Genomic DNA, 14,019 nt, shown 5'->3' with positions numbered 1-14,019 from the left:
ATACTTCAAAATAGGCAGTTTTGTATTGGCAGAAGTATTATCAGGCAGGATGACAGCAAAAAGCAACACAAAACAACCTTTAAACACACACACACACACACACACACACACACACACACGCACGCACGCACGCACGCACGCACGCACACACACACACACACAGAGCTTACATGATCAGAACCCTCAAAAACGTCTGATGGAGACATGACAAACTGCAACTGTACAGAAGACACAATTATTTCATAATAAAGAGACAGCCTTGCATTCCACTCTCCCAATGCAATAATAAACACGTGACTAAAACCCTTAGAATCACTACAAACACTAGGCATTGCAATCTTGATTTACTGCTGTTGTTGTTGTTGCTTAGCTTCAGGTCGGCTCTGATCAAGCAGAGCTGTGATTAAAGACATTCCTGCTATAACCATCCAGTCTATGTTGTAATGGTGATGAGACGACGACAACAACGACAGTGATTATAATGATTATGATAATGATGGTGGTGGTGGTGGTGGTAATGATAATGATGATGATAATGATGATGATGATGATGATGATGATGATGATGATGATGACGACAACGATGATAGTGATGAGGATGATGATAGTGATGATGACTCTTTCTACTATAGGTCTAAGGCCTGAAATTTGGGGTAGGGGACTAGTCAATTACATTGACACCAGTGCTCAACTGGCACTTATTTTATCGACCCCCACCCCCAAAAGAACGAATAGCAAAGTCAATTTTCATAGAATTTGAACTCAGAACATAAATAATAACAACAAAAATGAGAAGAATTAGTGGGAATATAAACATACCAAAGTGGTAGAAAATAAGATATCACCATTCTCTGGGACTTTAGAATTCAAACTGATTGTGCTATTCAAGCCAGTAGACTAGATATTGTGGTGAAGAATCACATTGATAAAATGTGCTCATAGACATATTAATCCTAGCATTCTGTGACACTTCTATGAAAATACTTGAAAATTTGAGTAAATACAAAACGTTTGAAATAGAGGTGTTGGGAATGTAGCATCTAAAAATAATAAATGTACCTATGAACTTTAGAGTTCTGGAGATGGTACCAAATGGTACTCTTAAATATTATGGTCATATATCAGGAAACCCAAATGTATCAGAACCACAAAATAGTGTTCACATAGTACAGCCCATGTCCAAAGGAAACCACTGTCAACTTGAAAATATCTGAATCTTTAAAATTTTTTCAAAATCATCCATATTGCCACAAATATTACAACAAACTTTTGATGAAATCTTAATTCTCAATATTTGGTCTCCTTTCCTTGCAATATATCATTGCTACTCATAAATAACACCCATAGTAAAACGTCCAACTTACTGTTCATTGACATCTCTGAAAAGACTTGGAACAGCTCATACAAAACAAAGCAACAACAGTATTGAAAACACAATGAGAATGATGATGATGACAATGATAACGATGATGAATACAAGAGAACTCAGAGAACACAAACCTCCGCCAAGGCAACACCAACATCTTCTCAACAATTAGCTAGAGATAATTTTTAAAATGAGAATATCTGATATCTCACAAATAAGAATACTGGAAATGAACCCGACTGCTCTCAAAAATTAAATACAAAAACAGGCAAAACAATCCAGAACCCTTGTCCAATACCGAATCAATCCCCAAATCTAATCAGTTTGTACCAGTCACGAGGCCAAACATCCCTGAAAGTTTCATCTAAATCCATCCAGCAATTCTTGAGATATCTTGTCCACCGACAAACAAGCAAACAAACGCAACTGAAAACAATACCTCCGCCTTTGCTAAGGCAGAAGTAACAATAATAATAATTTGTGAGAAAAGACCCTGTGAGATCTTTGACAACAGGATGCTGTCTGCTCTCACAGAATTAACCAGAGCAAGTGAGATTGAGAGTTCCGAGAAGTGAAATATGATAATGATAACAACAACAACAACAACAACAACAACAACAACAGCAATAATAATAATAATAATAATAATTCTGTTTTTAATTTAAGCATAAAGCCAGCAATTTGGCGGTAAGGAGGGTAAGTCAACTATATTGACCCCAGTCTTCAACTACTCTGTTTTATCAGACCTGAAAGGATAAAAGATAAAGTTGACCAATGGAAAATTTGAATTCAGAAAGTAGTAGTAGTAGTAGTAGTAGTAGTAGTAGTAGTAGTAGTAACAATAACAATGATAATTATTCTTTCAAATTTTGACACAAGGCTAGCAATTTTAGGTGTAGGATAAGTCGTTTGCATTAACCCAGTATTTGATTGGTATTTTATTTTATTTACATTGAAAGGATGGAAAAGTAAAGTCAACTTTGATGGGATTTGAACTCAGAACATAAAGAGCTGGAACGAATGCTGCCAAGCATTTTGTTTGATGTGCAAATGCTTTTGCCTTCTCGCTACCTTAATGACAACAATAATAATCATCTTTCATCTTTACTTTCCACAAAGCTCCATTCATTCAATAACACAACACATGTGAAACACAAACACCACCCAACAAAGAAGCACAATTCTCCTTGCACATATTCTACACAAATAAACAGATGAAACATTAAAACATATAGTAAAACTAGAAAAGACAACAAAAAAGAAAACTAGAAAAGACAACAAAAAAGAAAACTAGAAAAGACAACAAAAAAGAAAACTAGAAAAGACAACAAAAAAGAAAACTAGAAAAGACAACAAAAAAGAAAAAGAAAGAAACAAAGTTCGGCAACAAAGAGAAATCAATGAAGCATCCAAACACAATTTCACACAACCAACAAATAATGCTGCCCACATCTGCCTATCACAGAGGTGCATCTGGTGAGGCAGTTGTAACTCACATGAAATTGTCAAAGAATATGATTGTCATTCAGAGCAAACTGACATTGAAGCGAATAACAACGAACATCACTTCTTTACAGTGATCTTTCATTTTTCGTATTATCTTCCACTCGTTTCAGTCATTTAACTGCAGCTATGCTGGGGCAATGCCTTAATGGGTTTAGTAAAAAGAAAAATCAACTCCAGTACTTACTTTATTTTTAAGCCTGGTGCTTATTCTATGAGACATTTTTATTAAGAGCTCCTAAGTTCTGGGGACACAAACAAACGAACACTGGTTGTCAAGTGATAGTTGGTGGGTGGGGGGACAAACACAGAGACACACACATATATACATATTCATGTACACACATACATACTTATACATACACACATACATATTTACACACACACACACACACACACACACACACACACACACACACACACACACACACACACACACACACACACAAGACGTTTTTTTATTCTATAAGACGTTTTTGTTAAGAGCTCCTAAGTTCTGGGGACACAAACAAATCAGCACTGGTTGTCAAGTGATAGTTGGTGGGTGGGGAGACAAACACAGAGACACACACATATATACATACATATTCATGTACACCCATATATACTTATACATACACACATACATATTTACACACACACACACACGATGGGTTTCCAAACAGTTTTCAACTGTAAATTCACTCACAAGACATTAGATGGCCTGGGGCTAGGGGCTATAGTAGAGGAGACTTGCCTAATGTCTCTTCTACTCAGGTTCAGTCCCTTCTTAACCGCACGGCCATGGAAAATCTTTATAAACATCACTGAACCAACAAAGAAGCAAACCAGAAATACCTGAGCAAATGAGACTAAATTTATTATCTCAGTGTTATTGTTCTTAGCTAAACATTATACTCAATCTATGGCAAATCCTGACGTTAGTCACTGTCTGGCTACCATTTGTAAACACACAACTGAAACACAAGTTAAATCAATACCAGACAAATTCAGCTGAACCCCACCCCACAAAAAAACACAAAAGACAAAGCACAAGAAATGAATGAACATAAACCTATCATTCAACTTTGTGGAAGCCAATCATATGCTGTGTGTGTGTGTGTGTGTATGTGTGTGTGTGTGTGTTATTTCTTTACTGCCCACAAGGGGCTACACACAGAGGGGACAAACATGGACAGACAAACGGATTAAGTCGATTATATCGACCCCAGTGCATAACTGGTACTTATTTAATCGACCCCGAAAGGATGAAAGGCAAAGTCGACCTTGGCGGAAATTTGAACTCAGAACGTAGCGGCAGACGAAATACCACTAAGCATTTCACCCGGTGTGCTAACGTTTCTGCCAGCTCGCCGCCTGTGTGTGCATGCATGCGTGGGTGTGTGTATATGAAGGCACATGGCCTAGTGGTTAGGGTGTTGCATTCATGATTTGCAAGATCATGGTTTCACTTCCTGAACATTGTGCATTGTGTTCTTGAGAAAAACATTTCATCTCATGTCGCTCTGCAACCATTTCAACCCCTTGTGTGTTGTACGCCATGCACCTGTTCAGGTGACATCGATTTGATGGATAGAGTGAGCAAATGTACACCAATTAATTTGCACAAGGGAGGCATGAAGAAGGGCTAACTGTAAAGGCTTTATGGCAAGGGGCACCATGGAGCACATTTTGTTTGGATGTAAAAGAACAATCACTCAATAGAGTTGCAGATGGCACCATGACTACTAGTTGCTTATGACATTTGTTCCCACTGTGGAGCAAGAAATACACAAGAAGTGCTAACCACAGAATAAACCAAGTGCATCAGTCGAGTTTAATGATGGAAGGAGAAAAACCATTTAACACAACTAGAGCAAGCAGGCTATAAAGGCCTAATCTCAGAGTAGATAGTAGACCTAAGAGAGAGGTTGTAGATCTCCAGATTGTTCAGATGATCCTGAGGTCAGATATAGCTTCGTGGTCTAAGAAAGCTAAGAAGATAATCCCAATCAAACTTACTGTCCCATAGGAGTTTTGCAGGATTGCATGGACAGCTATTCCCACTAATGGTTAGCTGTAGAGGTTATCCTGCCTTGTCAGTACAGAGGATTCTTACAGCCATTGGAATAAGAAGAAGAGAGACAAAGTCAGCTCCTTGTAGAATGAAAGAGGCAGCAGAAAGCACCTATGGGAGAGAGGAGCTAAGTCAGATGAATAACAGGAGAAGGGCAGTGATTTGGCCACTGCTGTTGGTCTGCCTATCGGAGGGTGTTACAGTTGAAGGTTGAAACACCAAGTTACCATTGGATACTTACACCATCTGATGACATCAGTTACACCTGGTTAAGGCTGCATCCAGCAAAGGTGAATGAAAGAGAAACAACTTTTAGATGTAATCATTTCATATATGCGTTGGATGTATGTATGTGTGGAGTGCATGCATGTATTTATGTGTGTGTGTGTGTGTGTGTGTATGTGTGTGTGTGTAGATAGAAGTCATATGTAAGATGTTTTATAAATATGCTTATGTTAAGAGTAACAAGACTGACCCTTTGAATTATGGGTTCAGCGAAATTGATAGGCCTCAATGAAGTTTTTGTCTCTAATTTCACTCATAGGATTTAGATTAACTCTAGAGTATGGAAGTGTGTGACTTAGTGGTTAGTGGTTTGCTCTCATGATAGTGAGGTTTTGAGTCTGATTCTTGGATTAGGTGGTATATTGTGTTCTTGAGCAAGACACTTCATTACATCTTGCTCCAGTTCATTTAGCTAAAAACATGTACCAATAGCTGAGGCTTAATTTTACAATGGACTGGCATCATATCCAGAAAGAGTTTTAGAATTTCAGTTGCTTATACATCTCAGAAACTGGGATAAGCTTAATCTTAATGAACCTGCAGATTTAATACAGATGTTAATGATTTTCTTTTAAGATATGGTAGAAAACCTTTTCTTAAGGTGCTACAATATAGAGGGCTCTAATCTGGAATCTCATGATCATAAAAGGAATTTCTTAACCATTTAGCTAAGACAATGCTCCAAAGTGTTACTCTCCCTGACAAATACACTCACACACCTCCACACACAGTCTGAATACATTCATATCACTGTATTACTGTATCAACCGGACTATCAGGTGTTGTTATATACCACTGATCACAATGCATTTCCTCGCATTGTTGTAGCTTTCAAATGATGAAACCCTTCTAGCTCAACAAGTAGACCAATATTTCCACTGAACTTTATGCTACTCTGTCTCATTGTTACCCATTTACAGCTGAGTTTGAACTGGAGCACCATAAAATGAAATGGTTTGCTCAAGGATACAATGCATCACTGGTCTGAGAATTGAAACCACAATCTTGCAATCATGAGTGCAATGTCTTTATAACCAGGCTATGCACCTTCACAAATACATTCACAAATATTCACATATTACGCGTTGAGTAACATTTAGTCACATTCTTCTTTATACAGTTGCTAACACTGTTCTTATTATTTCAGATAACAGACTTCTATTGTCCTTGGTAGAAATAAAATTAACAATTATAAAATTAACACAACATCATTGTAGATGTTAAATATTGACTTAACAAGAAGTAATAGTCCTATTAATTCTATAAATGTATTAATTATCTTAATTCTACAAATTTCATAATGTCAGCTTGTGTTGGTTAGTCTGTTATTGCATGTTTGCCGTGTACTCTATTGTTCCATTATTGTTCGTTTCATCTTATTGTCGGGTATAATTATATTATATTCACCTGTCAAACCTGTTTTAATATTTTGGATACTATAAAGAAGAACAAAGTTGTTAAAATTAGCAAATAGTATCATAATGCTTAACACAAATTTTCTCTATAGATAGCTGTACATGTATGTGTGTGTTTTATGTATATTTATGTGTTTGTGTGTATAAGTGCATGCATGTGTGTGTGTGTTTGCTTGAGTGTGTGTTTGTGTGTTTGTGTGTGTGTGTGTGTGTGTGTGTGTGTGTTTATACACACATGGTTGAAGTCAACTCATGACCGAGTAGGACCTCTTTCTTGACCCATTTCACTCTCAGAAACATCTCAAGTTTCATCCCTTTCTTGCTGGTAACATTTCATATGTCTCCTAAAGCAAGTAAGAGATTTACAAGTCATTCCACATCGACCACAAGTCAATCCTCCAGCCAGAGCTAACCATCAGAATGTTGGGATCTACACTGCCAAGCAAGTCCACTGGCTGACCCACACTCTGCGACACAAGGCACACGAGAAGTCATACTGGATGTCACATTGGTAGATGGTGGTGCTTCCATCACCATGCTTGTGGCTGAGTAGGCCAGTTTTTGAGAAGCAGACATGACTACACTGGCCTCACAAAAGAAAGAAGACTGTTTTGTGCCCTTCTCAGGAAGAGGGTTCACACCCTCCATACATTTACCAGCAGGTTTCAACTTATATACATGTACATATAGAAACTTACATACAGAGATACACATACGTGTGTGTGTGTGTGTGTGTGCATGTGTGTGTGCATATGTGTATGAGTGTGCATGTGTGTGTATGCACAGGTGTGCGTGTGTGCACATGTGTGTGAGCATGTGTTTGTGTGCCCTTGTGTGCAGGTGTGTGCGCATGTGTGTGTATGTGTATGCATGTATGTGTGTGTGTGCATGCATGTGTGTGTGAATTGTTTTTGCCTTTTTTGAGAATATCTTGAAGCATAGGCATAAAGCTATAAATAATATCACATAAATATTCAATTGAAATACTTTTGGGATTGAAAAAGTTAAAGGCTGCCTTTATGACTGTGCTTCGAGATAGTCCCCCCCCCAAAAAACCAATTATTTAATATTCTCTTGAAAGTCTATAAATTTTTTATGATGTCAATACATATATGTGTGTGTGTGTGTGTGTGTGTGTGTGTGTGTGTGTGTGTGTGTGTGTGTGTGTGTGTGTTTGTCTTCTCAAAGGATCTTTGTCTTGCAAGTTTCTTGGTGACCATGCCAGTGCTGATGCCACATAAAAAATATCCAGTCCACACCGTAAAGTGGTTGGTGTTTGGGAGGGAATCCAGCAGTAAAAACCTTGCCAAAACTGACCTCACCTGTGCTGGTGCCATGTAAAAAGCGCTCAGTCCACTCTGCTGGGTAGTTGGTGTTAGGAAGGACATCTAACTGTAAAAACTCCTGCTAAAACAGACACAGAAGACTGGTGCAGGCTCCTGCCTGACCAGCTCCTGTGAAACCTTCCAAGAAGGTGGATGTGAAACCTTCCATGGAAGGTGGATGTTAAACGATGATGACGATGATGATGATGTTTATGTAAATCGTTTTTAAAAGTGAAAACCAACCTTTGACTTTCTCCATTCAAGGGCTTTTCTAACCCAAAATTTATACACTATTATACCTGAAACTACTTTGAGTTCCACCATTCAAAATTAGTTATTTCATGCCCCTTGAAGTTTCTAAATTCTTACATCATACACAATACACATACATTTGTATGTATGCATGCATGCCTGTATGTATGTATGTATGTATGTATGTATGTATGTATGTATGTATGTATGTATGTATGTATGTATGTATGCATGCATGTATGTATGCATGCATGTATGTATGTATGTATGTATGCATCTACGCATGCATGTATGTATTTATGTATGCTTCTATGCATGCATATATATATAATTTGGTTATTTCTATTACAAGATCCTTGATGCAATGAAACCAATGTTGGGAAGGTCAGTTTGCCAATAAAATTACATGCACTGGTTGCATTTCACTTCCTTTTATCAGTTGGCTGGTTAACTAAGTAAGTAATTTGATTAGTCAACCAGTTTATGTATCAGAATTTTTTAGTTGCCATTGGCGACTTCATTCATGACATTCCCTCATTTGTTCTCTCACAAATAGTTAATTAATTGACTAGTTGACTGATAATAATGAAATAATTAGATATTACCAGAGTGTGCATGTTTTTATAGTTAAAATGATTCTCCAAAGTACAATAGTACACACACACATGCACACACACATGTGCACACACACACATTTATATATACATAGATCACATGATCACTCAAACCATCAGATGATATTATACATCACTTGTCACAATATGCTTTGTGTCATTTTAGCTTTTGAATGAGACCACCCCACTGGCTAGGTGAGCAGGCCTACATTCCTCCTGATTGGAAGGCTACTCCATTTATAGCTGAGGGGACTGGCGCTATATGAAACTGAAGTGTTTTGCTCAAGAACACAATGCTCTGCTCAGTCCAGGAATTGAACCCATGATTGCTAGATCATGAGTGAAACACCCTAACCACAACACTACTAAGATTCTCACCTGCAAAGCCAAATAGTCCAGAAAGAAGCAAGAGCAACATCTCTGGTTTCATAATGAGGTGGGTTTCATTTCAAACTTTTCTTCTAGAAAGATGTCTTAACAAAGATTAGGGTCTCCTACCCTTGCTGTTGGACGTCCATTGAACCCTACTGAGTTTATCTGTCCTTTGAGAGGTTTCATTTTTCCTCCAGTAGGGGGTCCAATGAAAACCATCTTCCTTGCTGTGCAGGCTCAGTAAGATTACTGGTTTAGTTGCTTGCAATCTAACCACACAAAAGGTTGTACTAAGTCGCATGTTACCAGTAGCACTAAGTGTGACTTGACACACAAACAACCATATTTACATGCGTATATGTGTATGTAATGTAAATGTATGTTATGTGTGTATGTATGTATCTATCAATCTGTCTATACAGATGTATGTATGTATATATGTATGCATGTATGTATATGTATATATATATAGTTTCATCGTTTAACGTCCGCTTTCCATGCTAGCATGGGTTACATATATATGCACACTCATGCACATGGACATACAGACAGACAGATAGACACACGCACACACATGTACACACACACACACACATACATTAGTTCATAGTATTTGGGATTTTAAATGTTAGGTATACTTTTTTAAAGACAAAAACATTTAGTGTTGCTTTGCAACCTGTAGTTATACCTCAAATATTATCTCCCAATGGGCAGAAAAACTGGAATCATTCTAACTACTTGCTAATTTTAGATCAGAGAGAACTACATACCTTCTAACCATGAACATATTAATTAATAGCTTACAACTATCTATTTTAAATACAATTTAGGACACAGCTAAACAGGTCAGTCTAATTCGCATAATAATGCATATGCAAACATTGTGGTTAACTCATTCATGCATTCATACTCTGATGTACCATATTTTGGGAAAATTTGAAATTTAAGCTATGTTTTCAATAAATATACTATTTCAGTCTTTATGTGAGAAAAGTAAATAAGGTGGTTACATCACAAGTGTTATCTCCTCATGATCAGAAAAATGGTTTAAAATGACTTGTTCCTGGTCTTTTTAAACCTTCATCAGAGAAAGGATTCCTATCTTCCGTTGGCAAGGAGATTAGTAGCTCATAGCTATGTATAGTATATATAAATTTTGACACAGCTAAACTGGTTGGTCTAATTTGCATATCAGTTGATATATGCCTTCATTTATGCCTTCACTTATGATCATAAAATTGTGGTTTTGATTCCTGGACCAGGTGTGAATTGTGTTCTTGATCAAAACAATTCATTTCATGTTGTTCCAGTTCACTCAGCTGTAAATGTGTTCCAACGATAGCTGGGAAATTAACCCAGTGGTGGACTGATGTCCCATCCAGTAGGTGTGTTGTACTCTCACTCACTTGCATGCTATGGAAACCAGATTAAGCCCCAGCTTTATAAATCTTAGGGCTCATCACAGTCCTAAGAGCATAGTGACAACATGGTTCAATTGATTCATCTAGAGTTCACTGCAGAGTGTTTTTTGGTTAATTTGAGTTTGTGAAGTGTACCTTTATTTTTTTAGCATGCAAAGTACAGCAATGTACTTAGCAAGCAGTTCAAATTAAATTGAATCCACTACCAACCTATATGATTTTTGTTTAAAACCACCTGATGAAAGAGGATTTTTGTCATGATGTAATTGTAGTTATCGATGTATTCAGCAATAAAAATGCTGCTGAAAGAACTGTTGTGAATTTTTAAACTCCACTTGTGTTCTTCTTTACAAATCTATACTTGGAACTATCTTGAGCTTGGATCTATAAATGATATTGGATCAAGTACATATGTGTGTATACATATATCTGTGTGTGTGTGTGTGTGTGTGTGTGTGTGTGTGTGTGTGTGTGTGTGTGTGCGCGCACGTGCGCGTGTCTATGTATATATATATATGCATGTATATATATGTATGTATGTATATACACACACACACACACATATATATATATACATATATATTGGTCTCAAACTTTGGCACAAGGCCTGGAGTTTGAGGGGAGAGTCTAGTTGATTACATCAACCCCAGTGTGTTACTGGTATTTATTTCATTGACCACAAAAGGATGAAAGGCAAAGCAGACCTCTGCAGTATTTGAACTCAGAAATGTCACTAAGCATTTTGCCCAGCATTCTAATGATTCTACATATGCACAGATATATTAGTATGTATATGTAAGGGTGCATATGTGTATATATATATGTATGTGTTTATATATATATATATATATATATATATATATATATATATATATAGGGAGAGTGAAAGAGAGAGAGAGAGATATGTATATATTTGTCTACATGTAAATCATATATTGTGGATGTGTATAGGAATACTTACAACATACAACCAGATAACCACAACTGATAACAAGCCCTTTACCCAGCTTGTCCTGGTGTCATACACATTGAAAAACCTGGAATCTAAAAAATCCTACAACTGAATATTATTATGTGTGTAGGAAAGTGGTCATACACCATTAGGTGTATACCCGCTTCCGTACATTAAATTTCTCGAAGAAACAACGGAACGCAGATTCTGAACTATCAACACAACAATATTTATTTACAGAGGAAATAGGCAGCACTTCGCCCTTTGGTTGCTGAGACGCCGTCAATGATGTTGAGTGGTTATTTGTCTAGCTCCAGAGTTGGAATGTTGGAGACAGGCTGCTTGTACGTCTTGGCTCTCCGCTGGCCGGTGAGAAAGAGAATGAATAAGGGCGCGAAGCTTGAATATCCAATGACCACGCATGCGCATGAGACTCTTCCTGTATTCCCTCTGGAACCAGTCCCTGCGCATACGTGGATAAGCTTTCCAAAAATGTCTGCTATTAAGGCGTCACTACATGTGTGTGTGTGTGTGTGTGCATACATGCATGTGCACAGATGCATGTGTGTGTGTGTGTAGATCACAAAACCATGTATTGCTGTAGTGTTTTGCAAAACTTTGTACTTCCGTTGGTAAAAACTTGCCCAAATGAATGGACTGATCCGAATATATTCTTTTCTACTCTAGGCACAAGGCCCGAAATTTTGGGGGAGGGGGCCAGTCGATTAGATCAACCCCAGTACACAACTGGTACTTAATTTATCGACCCTGAAAGGATGAAGGGCACAGTCAACCGTGGCAGGCTACAGTTATTTTAATAGGCAGGCAATGTACTCAGTTTAGTGTAATACAACCACATAACAAGCAATTCATATATATACCCAAACTCATGCACTCGTGTATGAAATCCTTTTATTGGTTTGATATTAATGATTCATTTTTTTCAGTTTCCCATAAGTAATATCTGTTTATGATAAGGATAGTTTAAGAAAAACTACATATATATATATATATGTATGTATGTATGTGTGTAAGTATGTGTGTGTGTGTATTTGCCACTCCCTGCAATTCGTTCTACCTATCTGACAATCATTTCTCGAACTTACGCTCCCATACCACTTCTCTTTAATTCCCCTTCCTCTAGCTTGGCGATACGCCCTGACACATCTTCATCACCATTCTTTGTTATACTGTCTATATTACGCCAGAAAGGAAAATGAATGTTGAATGTTGAACGATGATGATGATGATGATGAAGAAGAAGATGATGAGCATGATGATGATGTGTGTGTGTGTGTGTGTGTGTGTGTGTGTGTGTATACATATATACATATAAAAGTTAAGAAAACATAATGAATGCACAAAGAAATGGAAAACAGACACAGAGGGTCACCAAATCCTCATTAGTTACTGGTCAAATGCAATTTCACGCCTTATGATTTTGATATACATATATATAAATTTATATATGCATCTATGGGTATGCACGTTTGTATGAGCTTATATATATATAAATATATATCATAATACACACATACATATAAAAACGTACACACACACACACACGCACATGAAGATGCAAAAATGTGGTTGATTGTGTGGGTGTCTATTGATGGGTAACAAAAGAGAGAACGTTTAAATTCTCATCCAATCAGTTTAAAGCTTTAGAAATATGTTGACCAATGGTTGCTCAGTGAGATTTTCAAAATAAATTCATGAACCAATCTGAGTGCTTTCTTGACCACAATCATCACTGTTAAGAAAAGATAAATGTAACCAGACTATTTTCAAAGATTATGAAGCATATAAACTTTTATAAAGAAATTTTGAATGATTTTGAATTCAAAGAAAACTATCTCAAAGCAGTAACTGCTATCTTTGCATAAATACCAACATCAGAGGGATACACACACACACCTATACACACCTTATTTGTTATAGAAATGGGTAAAATATCCAATAAATAGAGTTTATTTTTTTATAGCTGATGCTTTCACTCTATTGCGAAGTGCAAAAGAAGCCATGAGGCAGAGAAACAAAGATAGACAGACAGATGTTCAAACTGTGGTGTGGGACATAACTGGATACATAGACAAAGGCACACACACACACACACACACACACACACACACACATATAAATAATAATAATAATATGACAACAAAACAATGAATGTAACCTCGATATTATGTAAATAAAGGAATTTATCTATAATATAATATGTGACAATTAGCGGGTTGCCATAATAAAACTCAAAGTTTCGGATGTTGGGGCAGAATTCTGCTCTGGCATCTCGTCAGTTATTAAGACAAACAAATAACTGACAAGATACCAGAGCAGAATTCCGCCTCGACATTCAAAACTCTGAGTTTTATTATGGCAACCGACTAATTGTCATATATTATATATACATACATACATACATACACACACATATATATATATATATATATATATA

The sequence above is a fragment of the Octopus bimaculoides genome, chromosome 5 (assembly GCF_001194135.2).
Source record: "Octopus bimaculoides isolate UCB-OBI-ISO-001 chromosome 5, ASM119413v2, whole genome shotgun sequence".
In the NCBI taxonomy this organism is placed as follows: Eukaryota; Metazoa; Mollusca; class Cephalopoda; order Octopoda; family Octopodidae; genus Octopus; species Octopus bimaculoides.
The sequence above is the reverse complement of the archived record's forward strand: the minus strand, read 5'-3'. Positions refer to the sequence as shown.